We start from the raw sequence: 12,069 nt of genomic DNA, 5'->3' as shown, positions 1-12,069 counted from the left end.
CGCTTGTTCTATAACCTTCATTTTGATTGATTTATTAATCTCACTCATTAAGTGCAATCAATTAATAATACGTTTTACTAGCGGACGTCAATGATTTCTGGTCACTGAAGACAGTTAATAATAAAATTATAACAAATAAAACGTCAATAAATATTATGTTGTAAATATTTTGTGGGCCTCTACAGGTTTACGGCTTCCGGCTCTACACAAAAATACACCTATATAATCTTGCCACCCAGTACTGATGTGATATTCTGATTTGTCACGTTTTAGGTCGTAAAACATATTATAGTAAACACAGTACACAGGTACTAATATTTCAAGTACGGTTTTAAAATATTTTCTTTTTTTTATTTTTTTTATTTTATGGAGCTTACAGTAAAACACATAATTATTAACAAATCACAACAGGAATGGAGAACATTTTACCGAATGAAATATGGAAGTCTCGGCATTTACAGGGCTTATGATCTGTCATCAGCTGCTTTAAGTGGCCACTTTACACACTGTGTAACATTCACAATTTTGCCTATGTTTGAACATTTATATTTCTACAATTCTTCCATCTGTTGATTTAAGTGAAGTTTAAGAGCTGATACCTTTATTGTTGTGAAGAGATTTATGTAATAAAATTATTTCACACTCTAGGAATCAATTTTAAAAAATTAACTTCTACTTGGACCGGTTGGTTTTATTATAATATTTTGAGTTTTTCCAAATGTTTATAGACAAAAGACTGGATTTTACACCCTAAGGAGTCATTAAGGGTAAAAAATTACAACAAGGATGGAGAACATTATTTTTTTAATTAGATAGTTGTAAAGTGGTAAAAGGGGCGATTCTTTCAGTACGGTTAAGAAACACTGTTATATATCAATTATGATATTGTTTTTTAAGTTTTCTATTTTTAACATTTGAACTTAAGTAATTTAACGATAGCACATCGATAAATTTATTTTTCAGAAAACAATGAAACAAATAGGTATTGCTTTGCAAAGAATTTTCTGATGCTGTTATCATTTAAATTATTTTTTATTTTGAGTTCTATGTTTCACGCACGAAAATTTACGACTTAGGCAGTTCACAAAAAGTCGTAAATCTCTCAAAAACTTTCAAAGAAAGTTAACGATATTTTTTCAAATAAATCACTTCATTCGAAATGTAAAAAAACGTCCCCTCTACCTACCCCACTTTTCCCAACATCTCCTTCCTCTGTCAGCACTTAATTATTGTATTTACGTTAAATTCACACGTACCTGTTGATAGCAGCTACAATATACACTGGCAGATTTCCGAAACAAAATAATAACTTATATTAGTTTTCCGCTGAATTTTGCCCGTATTCAAAAGTAAGTACATTCTAATGTCCACACGTTCAAGTTATTCTCTGCATATGAGATTGAAATATGCACTTTCCTCGCCTCGGGTTTTGGTCGTGAACAAATTAGACTAATGATTTTGAACTAAAATTTAACCGAACTTCATTTAATAAAAACAGTTAGAGTAATACTAAGGACCAAAGGTCTGTGGTTCGAATCCCACTCTACCCCAACTTGATTCCATTTTCTAATAGTGAGTTATTTACAACTCGTTGAATATCTTCTTTCTTAACTGGAGATGCAGGTATACCGATCTCAATTACATGTCTTCCTGCAAAAAACACCACTTGCTAACTTTAGAAGATCGCCGTCTACTGTTGGACATGGGGGTGCTTCATGACATACTCAGTGGACGCCTTGATAGTCCGGCTCTTTTGTCGGAGTTATCATTAAATGTCCCCGGCTACCGCACCCGTCACACGTCGAGCTCTCTATTTCATGTGCCAGCAGTTCGTACGAACTATGCCCAGAACTCTCCACTTATACGTTTTGCTAGTGAATATAATTTGAACTTTCCCCTTATTGATCCATTTGATTGTAAAAAAATAACATTTAAAATGCGCGTCTTAAAACATACTTTTTTGTCTTATACTTAGTTTCAATAATAAAGTTTTATTTTATTTTATTAAATTTTATCTCTAATTCTTAATATTTTATATATATTTATATTTTCGATACCTGACACCCTCTTTCCAATATAACACCCACACACCCACCCTCTCACTCACTTACACTCACACAAACACACTAGTATGTATTGTACGTGTATTTAATGTATTTCTGTGGATATTTGTCATTGGTTTTATTCTCTGTTTATGTTATTTGTTATATTTTTATTACATGTATTACTGTTGATATCCCCAATAAATAAATTAAATAAAAAAAATATGGCTCTCAAATTAAATATTTGGGTAAATTATAAGAACGCAAATATTTATTTTTCTAAAAAAAATAATCAATAAATACCGACTTACATTTCAAGTAGATATGTCCAAATGTCTGAAGAAAGGGCTGGATATTATATAGGGTAATAAAGATTGAAATGTATTGCAGAAGGGACAACATTTTTAAAAATTGAATGCGTAAGAAAAGGCATTTGCCAGGCTTACGAGTTGTCATAAACTGGTTTGAATGCCCATTTTACACACCGTAGTCACCATTCCATCTGTTGACCTTTGTTAAAAGTCGAAAAAGTTGGATGTTCAAACATAGGCAGAATGATTTATGTCACGCAGTGTGTAAAATGGCCGCTTAATCCAGCCAATGCCAGGTTACAAGCCCTGTAAATTCTTAGACTTCCATATTTTATTTGAATTAAACTTGTGTGTCTAAAATATAATTATTTACTGTCAAACAAAGAAACTGCGGTGCTTTATTTATTTGTTTTTTTTTTAAATATTATTCACATAAAACCATAAATTTATATTATAAAGTTGCTTTAACTATCTTACTAGGGTGAATAACCTCGTTCTAAGACATTCAAAACAATAAAACAATATTAAAAATTACAAACAAAGAAAAAAATAAAAACAATATTTTCTGAAAAAAGTGGTAACATTAACGTTAATATTAAAAATAATAAAGATCTACAACATGCCAATAGCAAATAATCCTAAGATCTGACAGCATGGAAGCGTAACTGATCTTCTTGTTTTCATGCAACCAAACTAATCGAGATTTACAGAAATTCGTATGGTAATGCAGTGTTCTATACACCATTTTGTGTCAATAAGGGAATAAAAATGATGATTCAACATGGTTTTAGCAAATGGATAATGATAATTGTTTTATTTTCTGTAGATTTTACTAAAAAATGCTTTAATAATTTAATTAAAATATTGTGTTCTTTTTTTCCACAGAAATCCGATTGGACGAGGAGAAGTCTACCCCAATTCCGGTAAAATTATTAATTTATTTTCAAAAATTACGGAAAGTAGCTTATCCATATACTTGATAAATTACGAGAACAGAAATAACTAATAAATATTCGGCATTTACGTGGCTTGTAGCTTTCTGTCATTTAGCTGCTTTAATTGATTATTTTACATATTATTTTGGATTCACCATCCTCCCCACATATTTTTAATTCCTCAACTTGTCAATTTTTGTTTCTAAAAAGTAGTTTGTAGGTGAGATTCTAATCATTTGTTTACAAAAAGTTTCTCCATCCCTATTTTAAAATACCTCCATGTGTAAAAGTAGTTAAGCAGTATTGTGTTTAATTTATTTGTGTACATATGTATATGAATATATCCTTACTGAACACGAAACTACGCCACTTATTCGTTAACCCTTTTAGCCCTGGTGTTCATTCAAACATTTACGAAATTTGAGATTAATTTACTCCCCGCCTACCGAAATTAAAAAGCGCTGATTTTATATTTCTCTTACCGGTTTCCCCTTATTAAGTCATAATTTTTTCTGCGTATATAAGTAGTCAGCATTACACAGAAAACCTTAATTTGTTGTTTTAAGCTGGTTTTTTTTTTAACTGAATAATTTTTTACTGATTCTCAAGGTCGGTTATCAAAACGTATCATCTTTTTTGTGTGTTCCCGTATGGGTTGGGTTTTTAAAAAAAAAATATATCTAGTCTTAAAATAGTACAAACATAATAAATGAATGTCCTAATATTAACTCACATCTAATTATTATTAAAACATATAGTAATTATTAACATTTCTAAACAATATACGTATACTTAAAAAAAAACTTCTATCAAGCTAACACGAATAAGATCACTTTTTAAAAACTAACTTATCTGCTAAACACATGTTTTTTTAACTGACATTTAAATGAAATAATATTTTTTTGCTCTCTAATTTCTAATGGTATTTCCTTATAATATAACTGTACAGCTCGGTGCATCAACGAGTTCTGTGTATTTGTTTTCTTACGTAATGGTAGTCTTACTTCATGTTCATTTTTTGTTTCATATACGTGTTCACATTGATTAGAAAAAACCCTTTTCGTTCCGACGTTTCGATAAACAGCGAAATTATACTCTATGTACTTTAAACTGCGACACGGCTCAAACCTATTACTACATTTACACATATTTTTTTCTAAACAAAACTAAGTCTACCCTAATGATGGCTTCTGCAATGATAGCCGAAACTTCGAAACCAGTATTTGGGAACACAAAAAAAGGTGAGACCTTTTCGCTGATTCTTTTGGTTTGGGGTTAACTCTTATTGTAGTTATAAATAATATTTATGTTTTAAAAATGTTTTTAAATGTTTCACTAAAATTAAACTCATTTCATTGAATAAGCATTTATCGTTTGACAATTACAAATGTTTGATAAATTTTGACAATTTATTATTAGTTTTCATCAAAATTCAATGTTCAATAATTTTTAATAAATTATTTTATTACATGTAAAACATAAAACATTTTTCATATCCATAGGAATTCAAGGTTTCAAAAAAATCTTTTCAGCGTTCAAAAAAAAAATGTTTTTTAAATTTTTTAAAGAGTTCAATGAAAGCAATAAAAAATCAAATCGAAATATTTTATTTAACAAAGTTTGAGTGGACAATGTTTTAAAATTAATATTTTGAAAATTAAAAATTGTGACTTTACCCCTTATCCCTTTTTTTACCTCCAAATTCGAGTCTGAAAGGGCCAAAACAGTGTCGGTTTGGAAAAGCAAGAATTAGAATATGGGTTAAAATAAATACGTAAACAAAATCGTTTAATAGGATGTCTCATTACCAATTGTAACATCAACAAAAATATGCAAAATATCTCCTGTTTAGTGCTACCTACTAATGACTTTTTGATGACTCAGCATAAGCTCAATTTTTATTCCAACATAACTGAACATCAAACAAACTATTATTACGATTTTCATGTTTTAATTTAGTCCAGTGGCCGTTTACCTTCAAATTGTCATAATTATGTTTGTGTGTTGTCATATTATGGTTACCGGTATAAAGATTTAAGAGACGTAACTCACTCTCGCGTTTCGCTTCAATCCTCAACATAACTGACAGACTAACGTGTCATAACAAATGTCAGCTTTTGGCATATCGTTAAGAGTGATTTAGTTTTCTATGTCAAAAAGACTTATTCGTTTTCACTAGAAACTAAAACATATACGCTACCTGTATTCTTTGGGCACAAAAATTCATCAAACTGTTTTGATTTACAAATTCCGCATATCTGCATTATACGCGCTTTTCAACTTTTCGTTTGTTTTTGTGACTATTCTTTTTTATAGGTCTATAAAAACATTTTATGTTAATTGGGCAATTATTCTAAGGACTGATTTTAATATTCTGGCTGTCAATACTCCGCCGTTCATTTAAATGAATTATCTTTAATCGTTATTTTTTTAACCACTAGTTATTTTTTAGGCATTTATTTATTTACATAGTTAAGCAAAAATGTCCATCCAACTTTTTCATACAAGTTTTTTTATATCGCTCCAGCATTTTGAGGGTGCGACGGTAGACCAGGCATGATCACGTGCTTCAGATGCTTCAGGAGAGCCATAACCCAAAATGCCTCTTCTTCAGACCAGTGTACTCCCGCTGCGCCATCCTGGAAAGCCGTCAATGACATTCTTTTGGCCTTTTTCGTTGGATCTAAAAGACGCGAGATTGACGTGGGAGAAGGCGAGGGTACTGGCTGGCGATATGGTCTCCCGGAGGCGTCATGTGATATCTGGTGATAGAAAATATTGAAAAAGAAAAAAAATAATTATTTATTTTAAAAGAAGATAATAGAAACAAAAAAATAACAAATAAATTTCAACAACATCAACAAATAACAAATCAATTAATAAAAATAACAAATCAATTTAAATATAAATTTAAATAAATAAATTTTCCAACAATGTGTTTTTTTATGAATAGAACTAATTTTCCTTACTTATTAAAAAAATACTATTTTTAAATTGATTTGTTATTTTTTTGTTTTTAAATTAGCATTTTTGAGTTACTCACGGCAAGTAGTGATTCATTACAATCATATTATGATGATTTGAATGCATGACATATCTATTTGTAGCTTTCCTGAAGGTGGATAAAAAATATGTTATGAGTGGGTAACTCAAAAAAGCTGCAAAAATACCTAGTTGTAATAATTACCCCGTGAATCACTAAGAGATAATTGCAACCACTTAATTATTTGAGGTTAAAACTATTTTCACGTTTGATATTGTAAATCATATTTACTTTTCTTTGAAATTTAGACTTAGTTTTAGGTTGCTACAAATAATACAATTTAATTCACTCCTTTACGCAAACTGCGGTGGCCAAACAAAACATTTAAAGATTATTCAGGTTGAAGATTTTTGTTCAATGTGTACTTTATCAGTAAGTTGTATAACCATCCAATTATAATTATAAGTTTCGCACGGAAAGCATATTTATTTTAGTTGTTAAAAATAATTTCCAAACTTGCTTTCTCTAGCAAAAATCTGGAAAAGCTTACATATGATAATTTGTCTTTCCCCTAAAACTAGTGATTTTTTTATCCACCCATTCAAATCATTTTAAAATAAGCGTGAAAAAATAACAAAACATATAAGAGAATAAAAAAGTGTGTTTTTTGTTATGAAAAAACAAATTAAATTTATTATTTGTAGGTTTGTTCTAATACAAGTTTCACTGATAATTTGTGGGTCAATGGTCAATTTTTACAACAGTATGTTTTCTATTGTAAAAAGCAAGAAAAGCGATTTATTACTTTCTTTGGTACAATAGAAAATCCAGAAAGAAAAATGATAGATAGAACACGTTTTTAGACACTTACATTAACCTCCAAAATATCACGTTGGAAGTACATGATTGATCCAAGAAAACGATGTGAACGATTTATAATTACTCCGTCGTTTCCAAATCTTTTTTATGGTAAATACTCGTCAAAGTAAAAAAAAATCTTCCACCTCCATGCTACATAAAATGGTATATTTGAGGTTAATTTGTCCGTCTTGTGGTCAAATGATCAGCGCGTTAGTCTATCATACAAGAGGCCTAAGGCTTCGATTCCCGACATGAAATATTTTTAATCAACATTGTTTTAAGTGTGTCCAAATGTTTGTAGACGGACAGATATACAAATATTTGGACATACTCAAAACATTGTTCGACTAATTAACCGTTATAAGAAGTACAAAATTCAGGCGTTGCCTAGTGGGAGAATTGGTTCAGCCGGATGAATCTCACTCACACAATAGAGATTTTTACTCTTTTACTTCACTAAAGTCGTGGATGTGGAAATGTGGATGTTTAAGCATGAGCAGAATAGTGAATGTTACAAAGTATGAAAAGTGGCCACTTAAACCTGCCAATGACAGATTATTCCCTCCTCAAAATGTTTTCCCTCTCTTTTGCAACAAATTAATATATTTTAAAATAAATATTTCATTATTGACAGGTGCCATGACGCAGTTGGTTAAACGGCCAACCGTGAAACTGGCGTCGCGGGTTTGATTCCCGCCAGTTGCACGAATAAATCTAAGAAAGATTTTTTTCTCAATTGGTCTGGGTGTTGTGGTGTATTTTTCATAACCTCCTTCCAAATCCCTTCGATTTCACCTGCTGACAAGCCTCAAATAGAGACTTAGCGGGTTGTTCCTCCTAAAAATGTCAACTGCGTCGGCTGGATAGAAAAACCGAGAATATGAAATAGTGTAGTTTTTAATCTGAAGTGTATGTTGACAGTGATAAAAAAATTAAATGATATTAGAGTAAAATTTAATCATACCCAATAAGTCGGCAGCAAAATATTGACACAAATTAAAAAGAAAGACAAACACAAACAGTGAATTTTGGAGTACCACAAGGATCTATTTTGGGTCCACTGTTATATATTTTATATATTAATGACTTATCACTTTACAATATTAAAGGAAGAAATATTATTTATACCGACGACAACATATAGTCCGAAAAGTAGAGTTGCAAATGAAAAAGTCATAGTAAGCCGGCTGATTTTGAAATCGATAGTTGATTTTTTCTTTTTTTTTTTTTGGAAAAAGAAATATTTGCGTTCTTATGATTTACCCAAATATTTAATTTTGAGGGCCATTTTCAACTTTCGATTTCGTACAACTAATTTGACTACCGACCGTCAGCTGCTTAAATCGCGGTGGGTCTGGGAGTGGGAGGCTGCGGAAGTGGTAAAAAAAATGATAGTACGCCGGCTGAAATGTTTTTAAAAAGATAGTTGGCATCATAGTGAGTTGAGAAAAACCGTCAGCTGCATAGTGCAGGGGGATTATGAGTCAGCTGCACGCATGATCTTCTAAAAAAACACGTATAATAAAGTAATAGTACGCCACGCCGGATGAAATTTAACTAGGTGATTGTTTAGATAATGTTATTTATTTATGCGAGCAGCTGACGCATTTTTCCTCTTCCACGATGGAACCGACGATTTTTTTTAACTCACTATGATGCCAACTATTTTTTTTTTTAAGTTTCAGCTAGCGTACTATCACTTTTTTTTCAAGTCCATGCGACCAGCTGACCACCCTCCAATATGCAGCTGAATATTTTTTTTCAACTCAGTATGATGTCAATTATCTTTTGAAAAAAGTTTCAACCAGCGAACCATGACGCTCGGTTCCATCATAAGTCATACCAGATTTATCGAAAAAGACAACAATCGATCGGCATAAAACACTACCTAAAATGCAACGCTACTTCCCGGACTAATAGAACTGTTTTATAAAAATCAAACTGACTTATTGATAAACAACGATTTAAACAAAGACCTAACTATGTTGACTATATGGACGAAAACAAACTTTCTTTCACCTAATAAAAAAAAGAGTAATACTATCTGACGTATTAACAAACAATAACATGAACGAAGACCAAATTATGTTGACTAAATGGACAAACGCAAACTTACTTACACTTAATGAAAAAAAAGTAATATAATCTGACGTATTAACAAACAATGACATAAACGAAGACCAAACTATGTTGATTGAATGGACTAACACCAATTTACTTACACTTAATGAAAAAAAAGTTATATTATACATTATGAACCTAGAAAAAAATGATATGAAATAAATGCTTACATAAATGATGAAAGACCAACTAAAATTGAACATGTTAAATACTTAGGACCAACAATAGACTGACAATTGACTTGGACGATTCATATCAACAGTTTGATTAGCAAAATGGCGACATTATCGAATCTTTTTTTGCAAATCAAAAACTTTGTTTCGAAAATGGATAAAACCTAATGTATGAATCCTTTATAAAAACTAAAATATGTTATATGCAATTACTATGGAGAACAGAAAATCAAAATTACATAAACAGACTCTGAAGACACCAAAATAAAATATTAAAGTTGGTATTTGACCTTCTTTATATAACAACAACTAAAAAACTCTTTTGACAAACTAAACAATTAAATGTAACAGAACTCTGTCACCTAGAATCCTTTAAATTTATTCATAAATTAGCCACTGATTTTATTGGAGACGCAGAACTAAAACTTGGAAAAAATTGTAGTAAACAGGGACACAATATGAGAATATCAGAACTTAAGCATACAGAACATTTTAAAACGAGACAGAGACAGTCGAGATTAACAATAGAACATAAATACAAAAAAGATAGATTATTTTGTTAAATAAATGTAATTCTTAAGTATTTAACAATAATTTTCAAATAAATAAAATAAATATTATTTATGTTGTATATTATATAGTCCTTGGTCCAGATACGCTGCGGTTAGTGAACCAGTGCTGAAATACAGTGCTCTATGCATTATAAGGTGCTAAAAAGAAAAAAAATATATTTGTTAGGTTTTTATTAGTACCATCGCAACGAATAAGTTCAGTCTTACTACCATCGCTATGATATTTTGAAGTTTTGTAATTTTGAAAATTCACACCGAAACTTCAAAATTACTCCGCGTGTGACGTCACAGGTTCTAGTCGGCGAGTGATCAAAACACACATCTGAACGAAAAAAGTAACTGACAAGAAGCAAAGAAAACAGGGGTTTTACTGACATTTATTGTACGAACCGCTGATTTGTATGAATTTCACGACATTGTTTGACATGATCGGATTAGTTTGTAGAAACGACATACAGTTTGTTTTTATTGCTGATAACGTTGACGTTTTGAAGTTAGACCCCGTAGATTATAGTATAACCACAAACTAAAAATATATAATGATTTAGTTTATTCGCTCTTTGTTGATTATCCGATTAGTGAATTTCGATTTGATTTGATTCCGTGTCCTTATTTGTGATTAAATTTAAATATGCCTCCAAAAACATGCGCAGTTTTAAAGTGCAGAAACACGGCCAGAAATACAAATCAAGACAGAAAAAAACGTCAACAAAGTTATGTCACAGCATTGACTGTCAAGTCAAAAGTCAAAACAAAAACACGCTAACGTTGCTAACATAGGAAAAAATGTTTACGCCGGAAACCGGAAATCTGTCGCTGGTCGCCACAACAACATTACAACGCTATGATTTATTGGCTATTATAATCACGTGATCATGTTAACCAGTGACGTATTAAAGTAGTTCATTTTTTTTAAAAATTTCGTACATTTTCCACAAACTTCACCGTCCAATTTAATGTTCCAATTCTTACCACGTGTAAAAAAACATTTTTAAATCCAATTTCCCGTAGGGCTGAAGTTTATCATTAATGTGCTTACTGGTTACAATTACAACGAATACCGATGACCGACAATCGAAACTTGTAAGATAATAAGATAATAAGATGAGAAAACACATATTCACATAATATGTGAGTGTGATGGTTTACATCATAAAAGGGGCTTCATCCTCGGGTCACCACTGGTTAAGCCTGAGGATGTTAACACTTTGTATCCCGGAGCCGTGTAAACATATGATTATATAACCACGCGTTGTGTCCCGGTCCCGTGTTTTCACATGGTTTACAAGCTGTCTAAAACAGTGCACTTTATTGACATCAAGTGACTTTTATTAGTACTTTTTTGCTTCTTGTAAACTACGTGAAAACACGGGACCGGGACACAACGCGTGGTTATAAAATCACGTGTTTACACGGCTCCGGGATATAAAGCACAAAAAAAAGACTAAAACCCTTCATATGTGCGAACATTGGAATGTGGCTCTCCATAAAGGTCAAAACTATCATACAAAAATGTTTCGAATTTTTTCAAATAAATATGAGAAGTTTCAATTGATTTAATCCAGTATTTTTATAATTGTGACACTTTTAAGAAACCCTTCACAGAGCAGGAAATTTCACAAAAATGGGCCGGGCACAGGGTAAATTCTATGTGTATTGGGCCGGTACTCAAAGTGTTAAAAAGCTTGCTCCCTGCCTAAAAGCCCGATACTTCACGGATCTGGGCTTCGAGGGGGAGATTTAGCAAAATGTAAACTCTCATACAGTAGCCAGGCTCTTTATAGACCTGGATTTGGAGGGCGAGAACTATTCACGGGACCCGTGTCAATAGATCTTCACAGGTTGCAGCGACGTCAGGAGCTTGTCTAGCACTGACCGCTACCACTAAGAATAAGAATGAGAATACCATATGTCCGAAAACGGCAAATAAAACTAAGCGCTTTTTGGGTCTTTGGATGGTCCTAGCTAGCTAGTCTTTGGATGGTACAAGAAACATTTAATCAAAAAACCAAAATGATAGAGACACGTTCATAATAAACATCTATATAGTATTGAAAATTACTGTTCTAGT

At 31.6% G+C, this 12,069-nt stretch overlaps 1 protein-coding gene across 1 annotated transcript in view; it reads left to right on the top strand.

The window, feature by feature from the left end:
- Window positions 1–12,069, top strand: part of LOC148274746 (G protein-coupled receptor dmsr-1-like) — a 164,266-nt gene that overhangs the window by 84,397 nt on the left and 67,800 nt on the right. Inside the window, exon 2 of the mRNA XM_088236697.1 lies at window positions 3,239–3,276. The gene's annotated coding sequence lies outside the window, so the exon portion shown is untranslated. The remainder of the gene's footprint in view (window positions 1–3,238; window positions 3,277–12,069) is intronic.

This window comes from Micrasema longulum, unplaced genomic scaffold (genome assembly GCF_059751315.1).
Source record: "Micrasema longulum isolate JH-2025_06_02 unplaced genomic scaffold, ASM5975131v1 h1tg001595l, whole genome shotgun sequence".
Classification (NCBI taxonomy): domain Eukaryota; kingdom Metazoa; phylum Arthropoda; class Insecta; order Trichoptera; family Brachycentridae; genus Micrasema; species Micrasema longulum.
The sequence above is the reverse complement of the archived record's forward strand: the minus strand, read 5'-3'. Positions and strand labels throughout refer to the sequence as shown.